This window comes from Catharus ustulatus, chromosome 1 (genome assembly GCF_009819885.2).
Source record: "Catharus ustulatus isolate bCatUst1 chromosome 1, bCatUst1.pri.v2, whole genome shotgun sequence".
In the NCBI taxonomy this organism is placed as follows: domain Eukaryota; kingdom Metazoa; phylum Chordata; class Aves; order Passeriformes; family Turdidae; genus Catharus; species Catharus ustulatus.
This window is the reverse complement of record NC_046221.1, coordinates 85,943,840-85,959,959: the sequence shown is the minus strand read 5'-3', so window position 1 is coordinate 85,959,959 and position 16,120 is coordinate 85,943,840. Positions and strand designations below refer to the sequence as shown.

Genomic DNA, 16,120 nt, shown 5'->3' with positions numbered 1-16,120 from the left:
CAAGTATTTGCAAGCAAAATACAGTAATTTCACGATTATAAGGTGCACCTCTGGGTGTTGGCAAATTTCCGAACTTTTGCCGATATATAAGGCACACTGGACTAAAAGGCGCACTTTTTTTTGCAGTGAGGATCCACTGCAGGCTCCCCCTGCGCGGTTGCTTGCCGAGGCCCTGCCTCCACCCGGCAGCCGCGGCCCTTCCGGCCCCCCCTTGCGGCTCGCGGCTCACACTTCTGGGTTGGCAAATTTCTGAACTTTGTCCATATATAAGGCGCACCAGATTATAAGGTACACTTCTGGGTTCAGGTCAAAATTTTACTCAAAAGGGTGCGCCTTATAGTCATGAAATTACTGTACTTTAAATGGCAGAACAGCAAAATACTAGGATACTTCCCAGTACCTTTTTATACTGTTCTAGCAAAAAAAAAACAACAAATCAAACCAATACCAGCAAAGACCAAAGTGCTTCAACACAGTAATGAATTTTGATTCGATGAACAGTCATTAATGCTGATTGAGGCTTCAGCGAGAGATTACAAAAAATAAGCATCAGCACAAACAGTAGTTGAAAGGACAGGAATCTTGTTTGGGAATCAGAGTTGGTGAGTCATCAAATATTTTCTTCCCTTCCACCTGAGGGTAAGAACTTGTCCAGTGACCACACAAGTAGTAGAGCTCTCCTGAATCATAGCCCATGGTGGTCATAAGCAAAAGAGTATTTAATAAAAGAAAGCCAGTAGGAACTTGGGCTCCAAGGAGCCTACCAGTGTCAGAAGTTAAGCATTTTCAAAGTGCTGAGAGACTGCTGCAGTATACTGACACTGATTAGGGATGGGGGGCAATGAAGCTCATCCTATTAGATTTTTAATATTTGTAATATTACCTGATCACAAGTGAGGTTTTAAAAACAAATAAATGATTGAATCATAGAATTGTTAAGGTTGAAAAAGACCTCCAGGATCATTGAGGCCAACCTTTGACTGAACACCAGTTTGTCAACTAAACCACAGCACTAAGTGCCAATTCCAGTCATTTCTTGAATTCTTCCAGGGATGGTGACACCACCACCTTCCTGGGAAGCTTCTTCCAATGCTTAACCACCCTTTCAGTGAAAAGAGTGCACCAGTCCAAGCCATAGGCTGCCAGTTTTTCCAGGAGAATGCTGTAGGAGAGAGCGTCAAAACCTTTACTGAAGTCCAGGTAGATTAAATCCACAGTCTTTCCCTTATCCTCAAGGCAGGTTGTCTGGTCATAGAAGGAAATAAAGTTGCTGAATGGGACTTGCTTTTCCTAAACCTGTGGTGGCTGGGCCTGATCCCTTGATTGTCTGGTATGTGCCATGTGATCACACTCAGAATAATCTGTTCCATAATCTTCCCCAGCACCAAGGTTGGACTGACAGCCCTGTAGCTCCTTCCAATACTTTTCGTGGACAGGCATCACATCTGCTAACCTCCTGTTGTCTGAGATCTCCCCAGTCAACCATCATGATAACTGATGATAAATGATGAAGAGCAGCCTGGTGAGCTCTTCTGCCAGCTCCCTCAGCACCCTCTGGTGACTCCCATCCTGCCCCATATAGCCTTGTAATATCTAAGTGGCACAAGAGGCCACTCACAACTTCCTCCTGCATTGCAGGAAGTCTGTTCTGCTCCCTGTGCCTGTCTACCAGTTCACGGGTCTGGTTGTCTTGAGGACAGCTGGTATTTCTGATAAAGATTGAGGCAAAGAAGGCATTAAATACCTCAGTCTTTCCTCATTCTTGGTGACAATGTTCCCCCTCCTGCCCAAATCCAATAATGGATGGAGATTTTCCTTGGCCCTCCTCACGTTGTTAATGTGTGTATAAAAACACATTTTATTATCTTTCACAGCAGTTAACAGATTGAGTTCTACCTGAGCTTTTGCCTTTCTCATTTTCTCTCTGTACAACCAAATGACATCTTTGTAGTCTTCCTGAGTTTGCCTACCTCTTCTCCCAAAGATCATAAATTCTCCTTTTCCCCTTGAGTTCCAGCAAAAGCTCCATCTTCAGGCAGGCTGGTCTTCTTCCCCACCAGCTCATCTTTTGGCATATAGGGGAAGGCCTACTCCTGCACCATTAAGATTTCCTTCTTAAAGTGTGTCCAGCCTTGCTGGACCCCTTTTTTCTTAAGGAAGGTTTCCCACGGGAAAGTCTGATGAGATTTAAGTACAATCAGTATTTCTGACACATATTTAAACTACAGGAGAGCAAGTTAAGGTTCCAGGAGTGTGGATTAACTCTATTACATACTCAGAGATCTTTATATTTTTTCTGTTTCACATTGTAGCACCATTGCTATGTCACAAAGCTAAATAGTCAGATGAATGTGGGTTTCTTGTAAAGGAGGAACTCCCAAGAAGAAACAACAGAAATTGCTCTCTTGTGGATATCACTGACAATCTATCCCTAGTGTCTGCCTGTCAAACATCTGAAACGTTGCTCCTATTTCCTAATTCTTAGACCACAGTATCTTAGGGAATACTTCAAACATTTGAGCTTCACAGTATCTAACAATTCAAGATAATACTATGGCAACAGTATGGTGAATCTCCAAAACAAACAAACAAAACAAATAAAAAGGCTGAATTATGAAATAGGATTGATATATTACACTACAGAGCAGAATTTATTGTGGAACAAGTATTCAATAATACATTATTTGGTAGGTTTTCCATTATAAAATAAATATCAGATTATGACAAGTTACATACAGCGCTATATTATTGCAAGATAAGGCTATGATTAATTCAGTATTCCAAATCTGTGCAATAATTACCTCTGAATTGGCTAAAATAATCACAATACAAACAACAGAAACATCTACCTAGTCACCCTCCATGAGGTAATTGCATGTTTGTTTCCTGAGTTTTTCGTATGAAGTTGCAAACAAAAATAGCAGGCAAGTGAAGGGAGAAGGGTTTTTTCTTCTCCTTGAGATTTAAAGTCAGTTGACTTCCCATTTGCTTCTCCAAGTAAGTAGTAAAGTGTAGCACTACTGTGGTGCTATACATCTCCATTTGGTCAGTCATCTATTACAATGCCAGTTCTAATTGACAAAGGAAATAGACCAAAACGTGCTCGAACGACCATTTAATTAGCTCCCATACCAATTATAAACAACACTTCACTCACCTTCGATCAACTGACAAAAGTAGTAATGATAAATTATAGAGTAAGTGTAAATAAAGTGTTTTTAATTAGTGTAATTAATCACTTCACACATTCTTCAACCTGCTTTGCTCATTTGTATAACAGTTGAAAGAAAAACACTGGCAAAGCTCCTTTAATGTCCTTTAAGCATTCATTTACAGAGTTAATAAGTTGAGGTGCCTCACATCTCATTGAGAGGAACCACCTCCTAACTGTTAGTATATGCCTAATTAAGGATCTCAAATACCAAAAGCTCATCACTTAGTTGTTTCTTCACCTCCCAGGTCATTTAGTATGAGTGCAAAATATCGATTCCTGCCCTACAACCTACTTTTTTGCTAGTTCATTAAAGTGTCTGTACTCCGAGTAAGCATTTGCCAGCCCCTCCTAAAGCTGAGTTGTATTTGTTGCCCAGTTTTGCAAAGGAATGGATTATTTAAAAAGAACAGCATAACAAGAGAGAGTTTTGGATGGTAACTGGCCAGTGTCCACAGTATCTGACATTAGAGAAGAAGTGATGATAGTTAATAACAAGGTGGACAGACCTATTCTTGGTGATACTAAGTTATTTGGCATCCTGTTTCCTAAGTCCTGCTCCCAGAATTAAGCTGATTGATCTGGATAGAGGACTGAACTCTCCTTCCAAATCAGAAGGGTAAGAAACACGTATTTGTCTGTTTTAACCCCCTGTTGCACTATGTCCTATTTTTGAGGTCATCTGAAACATTCTTTGAAAAAACTCTCTTGCCAAGATGATTTAGGATGGTTTTGGAAGGCAGAGGAATTGAGTGAGCAGAAGGGAGGCCCTGCAAGTACCACAGAGGGTGGCAAGAGGCAGTGACAGTGCCACATAGGACCAGACCTCCATTTTCTCGTCTCCGGGAAGTTGTGAGAAATGCAAGGCAAAACTAGCAGAGGCATGGGGCAATGAGGAAAGTCCTTGGGAACTAGATGACAGAACTTTGTGACAATCATAAAAAGAAGACATTTTCTCAATTACAGACAGAAAAGGGAGAGATTGAACCAAGGCAAAATTTATGATCTGCAGTTGAAAATGCAACTTGTCAGCTGCAATTGGTCAGAGTCTGTAGAAAAAGAACGGTTTTCGAGGCACCTGTTAGTTTGACCTCAAGTAGAAGATAACAAGCAGCTCTCCTATAACAACAGAAATTAGCATGGCACCCGTTCTCCCTCCAAATCTTAGACTAGAACTAGTATAGGTCTAGGAAAATATTTCAACATTTACCTTCTAGGAGATATTAAATATTAAATATATCAATGGCTTTGTATTACAAGAAAAAATCCTAGGACTCCAATATAGCAAAGGAATTCCATACCCTAGAAACGAAGATAGTTGAAGGGCAAAAAAAGGCATGGGGAAGGAGGAGAGGGACACAAACTGCATACTTAAAATGAAGAAATAAATGGTAATACTTTAAATGCTTAATCACAAGCAGCTCCCTTGTTATGAACCAAACACATCTCTTTAGATGAGAGGCAGCAATTCTAAAATGAGTACACTGAAAACAAACTTGTTTCACAAAAAAGGATAGTAATTTATATGCAATACCATGCTCTACCAGCATGAAGAGGGCTATGTTCTACCTACAAATACAGAAAAGGGCTTTAGTACTGCTATGGCATGTATTCTTGGGCACTGGAAAACAGGATTTTGTGGAATGCATTCACAAGTGTGGAATAAGTTCATTTTCATCCCAGAATTCTATAAATGATATATATCTGAAGAAATTATGCAAAAACTAGGCTGATACAATTATATAAGTGAACAATACAAGTATATCCTTTCTAATATCCCTTCTAACTCTCCTTCTGACCTAATTACTGTTGGAAAGAAAGATGAAGAACACTTTATTTCAACAGTAAGTGAACTGGAAATAGAAACTAGTTTCATTAGATGCTGATTATCTTATGCTTTTTACACAAGGTAACACTTCTGCCAATACCATGAGAAGGAAACGGAGGCATCTAGGATTTTAAATAATAAATATCTACTCCCAGGGATAGCAAAGCACCATAAATGTCCACAAGAAGTTGAAGAAAAGCATAAGACTTGAAGGGAATAGAAGAAAAAAAGTTTGCATTCCACATAATAGGGTAACTTCAGTGTTAACCACTCATATAGTGTGTATTTTACTTTTTATACCTTATTATGCATATCATTACTCCAGATGTTTGTATGAAATGTAAAACCAGCCTGGTCTTCTTTCATAAGCAATATTGTGTAATGCTTGACAGCAGGAAAAATCTGGAGTTCCATTACTAATGAGAGAAAATACAGAAGATGCTGGAGACCAGGACTGAAATACATGCACTGAACAGGAATAGATCTATACATATGTAAGATCAGAATGCAGAAGCTGGCCTTGTCTTTGTTTTGCTTTTGTTTGATTTTTCTTATATTTTTTAACAGAAAAATCTATCCTTAACCGAGTTTAAAACTAAGGATAACCCCACTAATGTGAGTTTTTAATTGACCTCAAGAGTAAAACAATTTTTTTTTGGTAGAAGATTAATCATATTTAATGAAATTAAATATGAAATTAAACCCTGCAGATATCAAAATCAGATAGTCTCTGAACAAGATAATTTATCACTGGCCATTAGGACAATAAGCTTTATTGGAGCAATAGATAGAGAAAACAGAAGAAAAAGATGGGCAGCAAGGACGATAACTAAATTACATTTCTGCATTACAGAAGACAGAAAGAGAAAAAACAGTATCCTCAAGCCTTTCTGATGCTTGCTCTCTATTAAAATATCACTGCAGAACCACAGGAGAACAATACCTGCCTGGGGCTCCATAATGGGATTAGATACATTTATGAATGTGACCAGAAGAAAAAATTTGCATACAGGAGGTATCACTAGACATTGCAACATAGACAGGAAGCTCAAACTCAGAAGGAACTGCCATCTTTCCCTTTGAGAAACACTGGGTTTTGGCATTACAAAATACTATTTTTTCATTTGTGTTTTCATTATCAATCTCCAATTTTTAAAGGAATAACTACATTTAAAATGGTATGTGGGCTTTGTTTACAGAAAAAAAAAAAAAAAGGAGCCAACTAAGTTAAGAACATATTTTGCATTATTAAATCCTAATTTTTTCACAGGTATAAAACACCTGTGAAAACCAGCTGCAAACATTAAGTGTTTCTAGTCACTCTGTGCCTAGCACTATTGCTATCAATGGTACTAAACTAATGTGTTCCCTTTTTATTGCTAGGAAATAAAAATCAGATGTTTATAGACATCACACAAACATGATGCACATGGAAGCTGAATGCATTATCAGAAAAAAACCCAAACAGACAAATCTTCTCTGATAGACCTAAATTAGACTGGTGCAGGGGGGAACGGGGGGGGAGGGGAAAGTGTCCAACAGCTTCTGATTATAAAAGCCTATAAAACCCCTCACAGATATATGGATCTAATACAAAAGATATCAGCAGATCTATTACGCTGTTATGTTGTCCTATGAACTTAACTACTAGCACAAAACAAGTTTCCTCTTCTCGTGCAAAGTAGAACTCAATTTTTTGCAGACCTGTGACAGGCTTAAATCCTGAATCTTTTCTGTCCACAAAAGAAAATGACTATTTGGTCTCTGAGGTGAGCGAGTTCAGAATGTGTTTAGCTCTGTCTCAGAAGTCAATTAAAAAGTAAGTCAAAAAGGTCAATATTTTATTACAATCTTTTTTATCTGGCAAAACCTCCTCTGCCATAAACCAGGAAGTATGCCCTTCTGTGTTCGTTCTCTGTGTCCACACAGTGCACCACTCTCTGCTCTCACACTGTCCTGAGAAAATGCATTTCTCCATTTATAAGGCCAGAATGGAAAAACATGGGAGCAGCTCCCTAATCTGAGTTACCACAGAAGTCACAAAAATCCTCCTTGATTGAGAGCTGTATAAACTTCATGTAGCACAACAGAAATCAAACCCAAATCCATACCTGCCAAAATTTTCTCTTCCACATGCATCATTTTACATAGGCTAACAAGCCAACTACCTCTTTTTCCAGGGCTGCATCTCCACAATGCTTATGCGCACAAGCTGGCATCTGCAGATCCCAGAATGATGTGGCTCTTGGCACTCCTGACTGTGCCAAGTGTGCAGGCACTGGCATTGCCACTGAGGCAGGAGCAGGGTGAGTGGTTTATCAGTCTGTCGTGGGGATGTGGGTGCATTTGTTTCCTGGCCCGTACTACAGGCACAATATTTACTGATGTTCTTTTGCGCTGTAGGTTCGGATGCCAAAAGTCTTTCTTTGTTCTGCTCCTACAGATGCTACTATAAGTCACTGTCATTTCCTAACGAGTTTCAGTAGCTGCTTCCTGCAGTGGGTGAGGGAACACCTGGTTGCCTGTAAAGGATTTGTGTTTGACACAGACTAAGCATTACAAGCTGATCATTACCTCCTATCCATCTTTGATGTTGCTACTAATTGTTCCTGCCATCCTGGTCTCAAATCTCATCTTTCCATTTTCCTCTTCCATGTATATTTTACCTGCTGATAATGCTCCTTTTTTTTTCTTTTTTACTTTTTTTTTTACCATCACAGGGCAAGTTCAGAGATACAAAGTAATGCTGTGATTCAGCATGGAATTTATATACAAAAAAATGTTTCATCTTGCAGATATAAGTAAACTCCCAAGAAAATCCATGTTACAGGTCACAGCACATTGAAACAAAAATTCAGCCTGTAGGCTGCTGAGCAGAAATGGAGGGAAATTAGAAATTCCTTAGTTGCAATGTTATCATAGTGCTACCTCTGGACTCCCAACATGACACAACAGTGCACAATCTGGGTTTGCTTCTAGTTAATGGAAAATCATGTGAAAAGTCTGGATAGCAAGGTCACTTACATGCAGAAAATGTGTGTGTGTTTGGCAGGGGGAGGGGTTGATGGATTGTTCTTTTGTCTCTGAGGATGAATGATCACCTGTTTTGGGGACAAGCACTGAGGCTTTGTTGCATGCCATGTGAAAAAATAAAATAGAAAGGAAGACAGTGAAAGAATATATGGGAATTGAAACAAGAAAAGATGCAAAAGAAAAGGATGTGGTAAGATAGAAATGGATGATTTAGGGAAAGATGGGGCAGTAAGAAAAGGCAAGAGAGCAGAGGAAGGGAGAAGGCTGGATGGTGTGAGTATCTCCAGCTGGAGAACTTCCTGAGGAGAAGAAATTGCAAGGGGCAGCCTGCAGAAGTTTAGGTCCAACAATAAGGGATGTACTGGGCCATCAGTTTTGAGCAGCATTTCTACCAGTGGCTTCTAGTGCTTCCCCTCTAGAAGCCTATAAACTCACCCAGGCACCTACCAATCTACAGAGGAGCAGCAGAATTGGGATGATTGAAGCCCTGCACAGGGTGCCCACAGCAACTTCTGTGCTGAGGAAAGCACAGAAAGAATGAACTGCTTCCCTGAGCACTGATGGTTTCTTCAGCCTTCACCAGGTTTCCTGCTTGCAATAGCCACACATGAACTTGAAGATAGGCAGCAAACCAAAGAGTAACAAGATCAGCTGGACCTGAATCTATCCTGAAGTAGATGCCAAAGTGTGTCAGGAATCGTGGTGGTGAAAGCCCATACTGTGACTCTGCTCCTGAGTTTGGTCTCCTCCTGCCTGCATAAGGGAAGTGGCCAAAAAGGAAAACTTCACTCATGCTCCTAAGAACACTGACATGAATTTGCCAGGATGTGATATGTCAGCAACAAAGATGTGCCTGTTTTACCATCCTGATACCCAGAAGGGCAGAGGTGATGGAGTACTGCATGACAGTGTTTGAGCTACATCTCTTCTTCTGGTGCTATTCTCAGTGCCTTAGAGCTCTGCCTGTGACAGAGAATGAAAACAATTGAGTCCAAGCTTAGGGTGTTTAGTGCTGATGGAGCATTTCCTGAGGCAGCTCTGGCTGTAAACACGGATGCTGAGATGTAAGGGCTGTCTCTTAGCAGCACTAGAGCTGGCTTCATTTCATCAAATCCTAATGTCTTACAGGGATGTAGCAGTGAATCTACAGAAGTTTTCATGGTCACCTATTTTGTAAAGGCATTCATCTCCTGCTGAGGATTGCCCCTGGAAAGCAGGTCTCTGTGATCAGCCAGTGGCTATTACAAAGTTAAATTACTTAATAGTTATTTCATGCTCACACTTAGGGTAAATAGGGCCAGAAAGGGGAGATGGGTAAAGGAAACAACATCTTGTCTTCATTTCTAAGAAATCTACATAATTAACAACTACTTCAAAAGACTGAATTTGATTCACAGTTAAGATGATTCTGTTACAACTTTCTCTGTGAGAACATACAATGAACAACTGTGAAACCACCCTTTGAAAAGCAGTGTCCCCCTTTTGGAGATTTACTCCATTGTGAATTGGGCAAAGATGACTTTAAAACCCCAAAGTTTTGAAAGAGAGATTGGCCAAAGGCTTGTTTTAGAATAGATGAATGGAGTAAAGGGAGGCATCCAAAATGTCCAATCATAAATATTTACTCTAAATATATTACAATACTGAGAGAAGTTTCCGCAATAAATCAAAATTTCCTCAGACTTCCTACACTGAGAGATTTATCTGGAGCTAAGAACTGTTGAGTGAGTCAGAGACAGCCAGGTTTGCACTAATGCACCAGGACAGAAAGATAGTGTACCCTGTGTTAGGCACTTATGCTACTTCTACTCTAAAGACTCTGATGCTGAAATGGAGGGGCATGCACACTTCCTAGGGGCTTTTTGGCTTGGAAACATACTCAAAGAGCACATGATTTTATTAGTGTGTATGTTTACCAGGAGATCCCAACAAGAACACCTCCTTTGTTGTGCACAAGAATGACTAAGCTGGAGCACTCTGGCTCTCAGAGCAGATAATGAAATGGAAAGAACTTCATCTATCAAAAAATTGAGATTCACTCTTGCCAAATTTAATCTCATTGAGCATGTCCAGCCATCTGACAGGTGGCAATTTTACAAAGCAAGAGCTATGGGATGGAAAACACATAAACACACATCCTTTTACACATTTATTGTGTAAATAGTGTCTTTTTGTTTCAATCCATTTTCAGTATCTATGATAAAAGCAGCTTATAAAGGCTGAAAATCATACAGGTTGAACTAGGAGTGCTTTTTTCAAGCTAGTACATCTGCTTTTCCACTGTGTAAGGAGGATCTCTCTTATTATGAAAAATTGCTGAAACAAAACTGAATTAAGAGGATAAAGCAAGAGTTTAGCCTACCTTTCCAGCCTCATAATTAGACAGGGGTTTTAAGTGAAACCCACATCTGTCTAATGCAACATCTGTATATAATTTCACGTGGTAAAATGTTCTTGTAACATAATTCATTATTCAGAGGGAAAAAAGCCCAGCATCTAAATGGTACAGATACCTATTTGTGCTGCATTTGGGGCAAATAGTTTTGAATTACTAGAAGAATTAATATATTTTGGGATTGAGACCAGAGTGGTAAGCAGTGGTTTTTTTTCCCCAGAAGAACTTGGACATCCTTAATTGCCTGGATTTCTGTCAATATGTAGCATCTGTGCAGTGCATTATGAAATGGCCTTAGCCAAAAAGATGGTATTATTAAATCCACATTGTATTTATTCCCATATCAGTGCTCTGGATTCTGCAATTAATCCTGAGCACCAGGACAACGGGGTCACAGACAGAAATAAAAATATATATCCAGAACACGTGGGGAAAAAAATTCATCTGGAGTACTGGCAATGTTGTGTGGGAAAAACTGCAATCCTAACAGAAACTGTTTGTTCTAAAAAAATATTAGAAACTGAAATTAAAAATGAACTTCTGAAAATTATCAAGACTATTGGGAGAACTATCCAGAAAGTTTTCTGATCCGTGTCAATAAGACCTCTGTTCCTACAGTCTGTACTGTTGATTTAGAGAGCAAACAAGGAGGAAGTTTGCCACATGAAGTGATGAAGAAAGTGAAAAATAATGAAATTGTTTTGTTTCAGTTAGAAACAAAAGCACCAAAAACTTCATAAGTCTGCTCCATAATCCTTTAAAGACTGGTCTTATGGTCATTTTGTGTAGGCCAAAGCAAAGGAAAAAGCATGGAATATTTAAGAATAGATACCTTAAATTAAAATTAGAGATTTCTGTATTAGCAGACATTTGAGCCTGTGGTTTAAGTTAGGAAGAAAGTGCCAATGGATTTGCTCAGTAATCTTAGGAGTCTTCTAACCCTCCTTTTGCTAATGCCACAACAGAAGGAAAAACCACTGCCTGTCTCCACTGCTGTAGACTGTAAGGATGCAGCATATTATGTAAAGACTCAGTGAGCTTCAGCTAATTATCTCAGAAATAAACTTAGATTGTTTTGATGATAGTGTCATGTCAATCCTCTAATGTGGCATTCTAACGACCCACATTAGAATAGGGGGACAGAGAAACTAATAGAAGGGAAAGAAGTATAGAACCAACTTTTCTTCTTGTTTCACTTTTACCTTACACTACCCATCTATAAACTGCAAATTTACAAACATCATCAGAAAAAGGTAGTTTGGTCTTTAGTTTGGTCTTAACAACTCCTGAGAGAACTCCAGTTTCTCTGTCCCAGAGGATGGACATCTGGGGGCCTCAGGCAGTTCATCAGGACCTTTCCCACTTATCTGCAGGCCAGACTGCAACATTATCAAACCTGAATGACAACCAGTCTTCTTAACTTAGACGGCTATGTATCTGTCTTTACTCTCTTTCCTTCCATACATCTTTCCACCTTTTCAATTGTTTTTACACGTAATCTGAGTGGAAAAAAGGAAAAAAAAAAAACAAAAACAAAAAAGGAGGTGCACTGACAAGGTACTAAAAGGAATGGATTGGAGTGTGATTTTGAGACAGTGGTGCAATGATGGAAAGGGGGAGAAATAATGTCCTTCTTCTTTCATCTGACATTTTTCCAAGATTTCTGGTCAGAAATATTTTTTCGTCTCACAGTGCATACTCACTCCTCACAAAATTTATTTTCACATGCCTTTCCTCACTAAATTATACCATTCTGCCATGAAAATACCTTTCCTGAACTACATTCACTGTTCAGTACTGCAGGGTCTCCTGAAACATCCATAATGTTATCTCTGTCCTGAACTAAATTTTGTTCCCCTGCATGGTTCCTCACCCAGTGATTTCAGGTCCTGCACTTACTGTGCATTCCCATCCCTCTTCCATGACTTGTTTCCAGCATCTTATATGAGATTACATTGGCTCTCACATGTCTGGTCTTTCCCCTGACCCTATTTCAGGTGACAGTTACTTATCTTCATTTATGCAAAAGCAGTATTTTTGAGTTCCCATTAGAAAAACAGTAATGGCGGAAAGAAGAAATATTTTCAGAGAGGACCAGCCAGGCACGCTGGGTGTTACAGCAATGTAGAGCAGGGAGAAGGATGGATCAAGTGTCTTCAGGGTGACCCTGAGGGTCCAGGTTAGCCCCTGGACCACTATAGCTAATGGATGCTGACACTAGCAGCAGCCTGTATATGCCCTCCCTTGAGGACTGAGGGGATGTGTGGACCACTGTTGTTCTGCTGAGCACTCAGGACAGGCTGAACGCCCCTCTGAGGCCACAAAACTGTGACATGTTTGATGTAAACTGGAGTGACATAGTCTCGACACATCTAGAGCTACACAGAGAGAACAAGAAATCACTGCAGTATGGGGAATTGGACCATGGAGATACAGGCTCAGGTCTCCAGCCAGATGCAGTTTCTTGCATAATTCTGGGAGTTTCCTGACTTTTTGTCTGTTGGCTGTCACTGGAAGCACATGGTTTGAGGAGAACACCTTAGATTGAGTTGGGACAGAAGAAAGAGGTGGGCAACAGTGCAGGAGTTCCTCTTGATTGCATATAAGCTCCACCACAGGAAACTTATATGAGAGCTTGCAGCAGTTATGAATCTGCCTGTCTGATAATAATTACTTTGAAACCAGTGATCACTCTGCTTTCATTTCACCAAATTAATAAGTTTTATATACTTCAGGTTTTTTTACATTTGCTGATTCAGACTCAATAAAGATAATTAGTGAGCATCTCTATTAGCAATACAGAGCCCCTCCTGTGTAAGCCCCTTTCATGTGACTTGTCCCATTACGCTTTTTTTCCCATGGCTTTTATTTGCTATTAAAGGAATAGTACATGTGAAGTGATGTTTGGGATTTAGAGTATTATAACAGCTGACTGTTATGTGACCATTTTTTAAAACTAAGTCTGAGAAAATCAGAGTGCATGAAACCAAATTGTAAAGATTCTGAGTAGAAAGACACTAATCCTCTACAAAGGCAGAACTACTGATAGATTAAGTCATTAGACAAGATGCACACAGTTCAGAAAAGGAAGCTGTGGTCACATCACTGGGTAGGCTTTCATGCGATGATTTTAAAAAATCTGCTTCAAATGCATGGCAGGCGGGAAATGCTCTCTTCAGAGTCAGTCTTGTTACTTAAAATACAGCTTTGCAGTCAAACTGCAGAAAAGCAAACATAATAAAATTGTCAAATTGAGAGCTCAAAAGTTAGAAAATGCCAGACTAAGTTTCCTTTTCTGAGTCATTGCTCTTCCCCTACTTCCTTGCCTTATGGCCAGTGCACACAATGCAAAACGGTTCAGATACACCACAAATGGTGATTTTTGGAATACCTGTAAAGTGAGATATTTATATAGATCTCATTTCCTATTTGAAGATTGAAAGAATTAAGAACTTAAGTGTTTACGAAATGCAAATACTGCATTTGAGACATTTCAGAGTGGGCTTTAAACTTCTTTTTTGCATCATGCTTTAAAATTTGAGACCATGCTCCCACAGTGTTCTGTTACAACTGTTTGTTCTCAGCACACCGAAATGGGAACACTTATAACTATGTATCAGTAGAAAATACTTTAAATTACTTCACAACTATAACATGAAAACTTTAAGACACAAATGAGGGACACAATAAAATTTTAAGTAAATACGAGACTTTTGTTTTCATTGCATATGCATGTTCTACTCATTGCCTACAGAAATCAGAAGCACTCTCCCCTCTAGTGTGCTGTTGCAATTTAAGCCTCAACTTGGGGTAAATGAGGCATGGACAGAAAATGTACAAAATAGGGCATGATAATAATTGTTTTCTAATGCATTCATAAGAAATTCAAATTATGCTGTACAGACAATCTTGACTTTTGTACTTTTGACTTTTAAAACAGTAACATTTTACCTGTCTGATGTGTTTGGAACATTTTACTCAAAATTCAAAAAAGACCCTCTACACCAGAAAAAAATCCAGTATGTGACATCCTAATTGTATTTATGAGTGATTAGCAGAGCTGCAACTGTTAGCTTTGGCATATAGATCTGATTCTTAATTAAACCCATAAATGGCAAATAGCAATCTAGTTTTATTACAAGCTGAGCCCAGAGCAAAGGAATAAGGGCACTGTGACAAAAGGCTTTACAAATACTTCCTGACAATGCAGATCAAGCTTGCAGCCCTGTTGGAAAGCCTGCTCCCTTGTGAGCACATGCACTTACCTGTTCTCTCCCAACCTATGTTTCTTAGGAACAGCTACTGTACTGTCCATAATGATACCACTTTTCCTTTTCTTGGCTGTCATTCTCTTCACCCTGTTTTTCCCTCTCTTTACACCTAACTCTTGCTCCCACAAACAAATCATCCAGCCAAGCAAACTCAGCTTTCAACATTCTGTATGGACCTCCTGCTTCAACAAACCTTGGTTCCTCTCCTGATGATCCTCTATAAATCCATTTCTATTGCTCCTCTTCTCCTTCACTGTTTTCCATTTGCCCATGCTCTTTATTCTTTCTACCTACCTGCATTCCGATTTGTCTTTTAGCTTGTTGTGATACTCGCCAGAAATTTCTTTAGTACTAGTTTTCTTTATGTACACTGACTTCATTCCATGTACTATCTTTGTCTTTCTCTACCTTTTTTTCCTTAGTTTCCATCTCTTAAGCCAGTTTCTGACACTTTTCCAAACAAGCTGGCCCTACTCTGCTTTCAGTCTCCTCTATTGCCATCTACACAGTTTCATTTTTCTATCACAGAATCACATTTTAAAGGCAATCCTTATCATGCTAGTCTGTTTGTTTCTCCTCACCCCCAAATGAAGAAAAAAACAAGGGCTTACATTGTTTCATCATGTTTTCCCCATTTTGTCCGATCAAGATATCAATCATCCAGACTGTGTTCAGATTAAGCAAAACCATAACAAAACTCTTAGTGACACTGTTGGTCCAGAAATCTTGTGCACATGAAAAATGAAAAAATTTCTATTGCCCCAGGATTTCCAGTTTGAATTTGACAGCAAACCTTGTTTTAAAATTATGAAAAATGTTCTGACAAATTAAAATTCTGCATCCAATATACAATGTCTTTGTTTTGTCACCTGATGACCACATTGCAGATGATGACTTGTCACTGCTAGAGATGCTTTGCAGAAGGTGGCTGTCACAGTTCATCAGCCTTTTTAGACGAAGGGGAGATTATCCCCTTTGGTATCAAGAAAGTTGGACTTGAGCAGCCACCTCCAAAGATGTGACTCAGAAGGTACTGGGTAGCAGGGATCAATTGAACAAGAGGGAAGGAGATGTAGAGGAATACTGAAAGAAAACAAGCTAGTGTCAGGAGTTACAGTGGTAGGGAAGTGAATGTGGAATATTGTGAAAGATGGGGACAGAATATGAAATAGGAGCCTGAGGGAAAAAAAACGAAACTAAGGAATTAACCTGATTTTTCATCATCTAGTGCTACATCTGACAACAGACCATTTAACATGCTGGAAAACAGTCTCAGTGCGACTTGTGAGCACAACTGTTGGTAGATATCTGCTCTACAAGCACACTGAGTGGCATGTCCCTTGTTCACTTTTGCTGTTGTTTAGCCTTGATTCACTTCACCA

General features: G+C 39.4%; 1 protein-coding gene across 1 annotated transcript in view; it reads right to left on the bottom strand.

Annotated features, from left to right (window-relative positions):
• The window catches only part of CTNND2 (catenin delta 2), a 667,983-nt gene that overhangs the window by 293,437 nt on the left and 358,426 nt on the right, over positions 1 to 16,120 (bottom strand).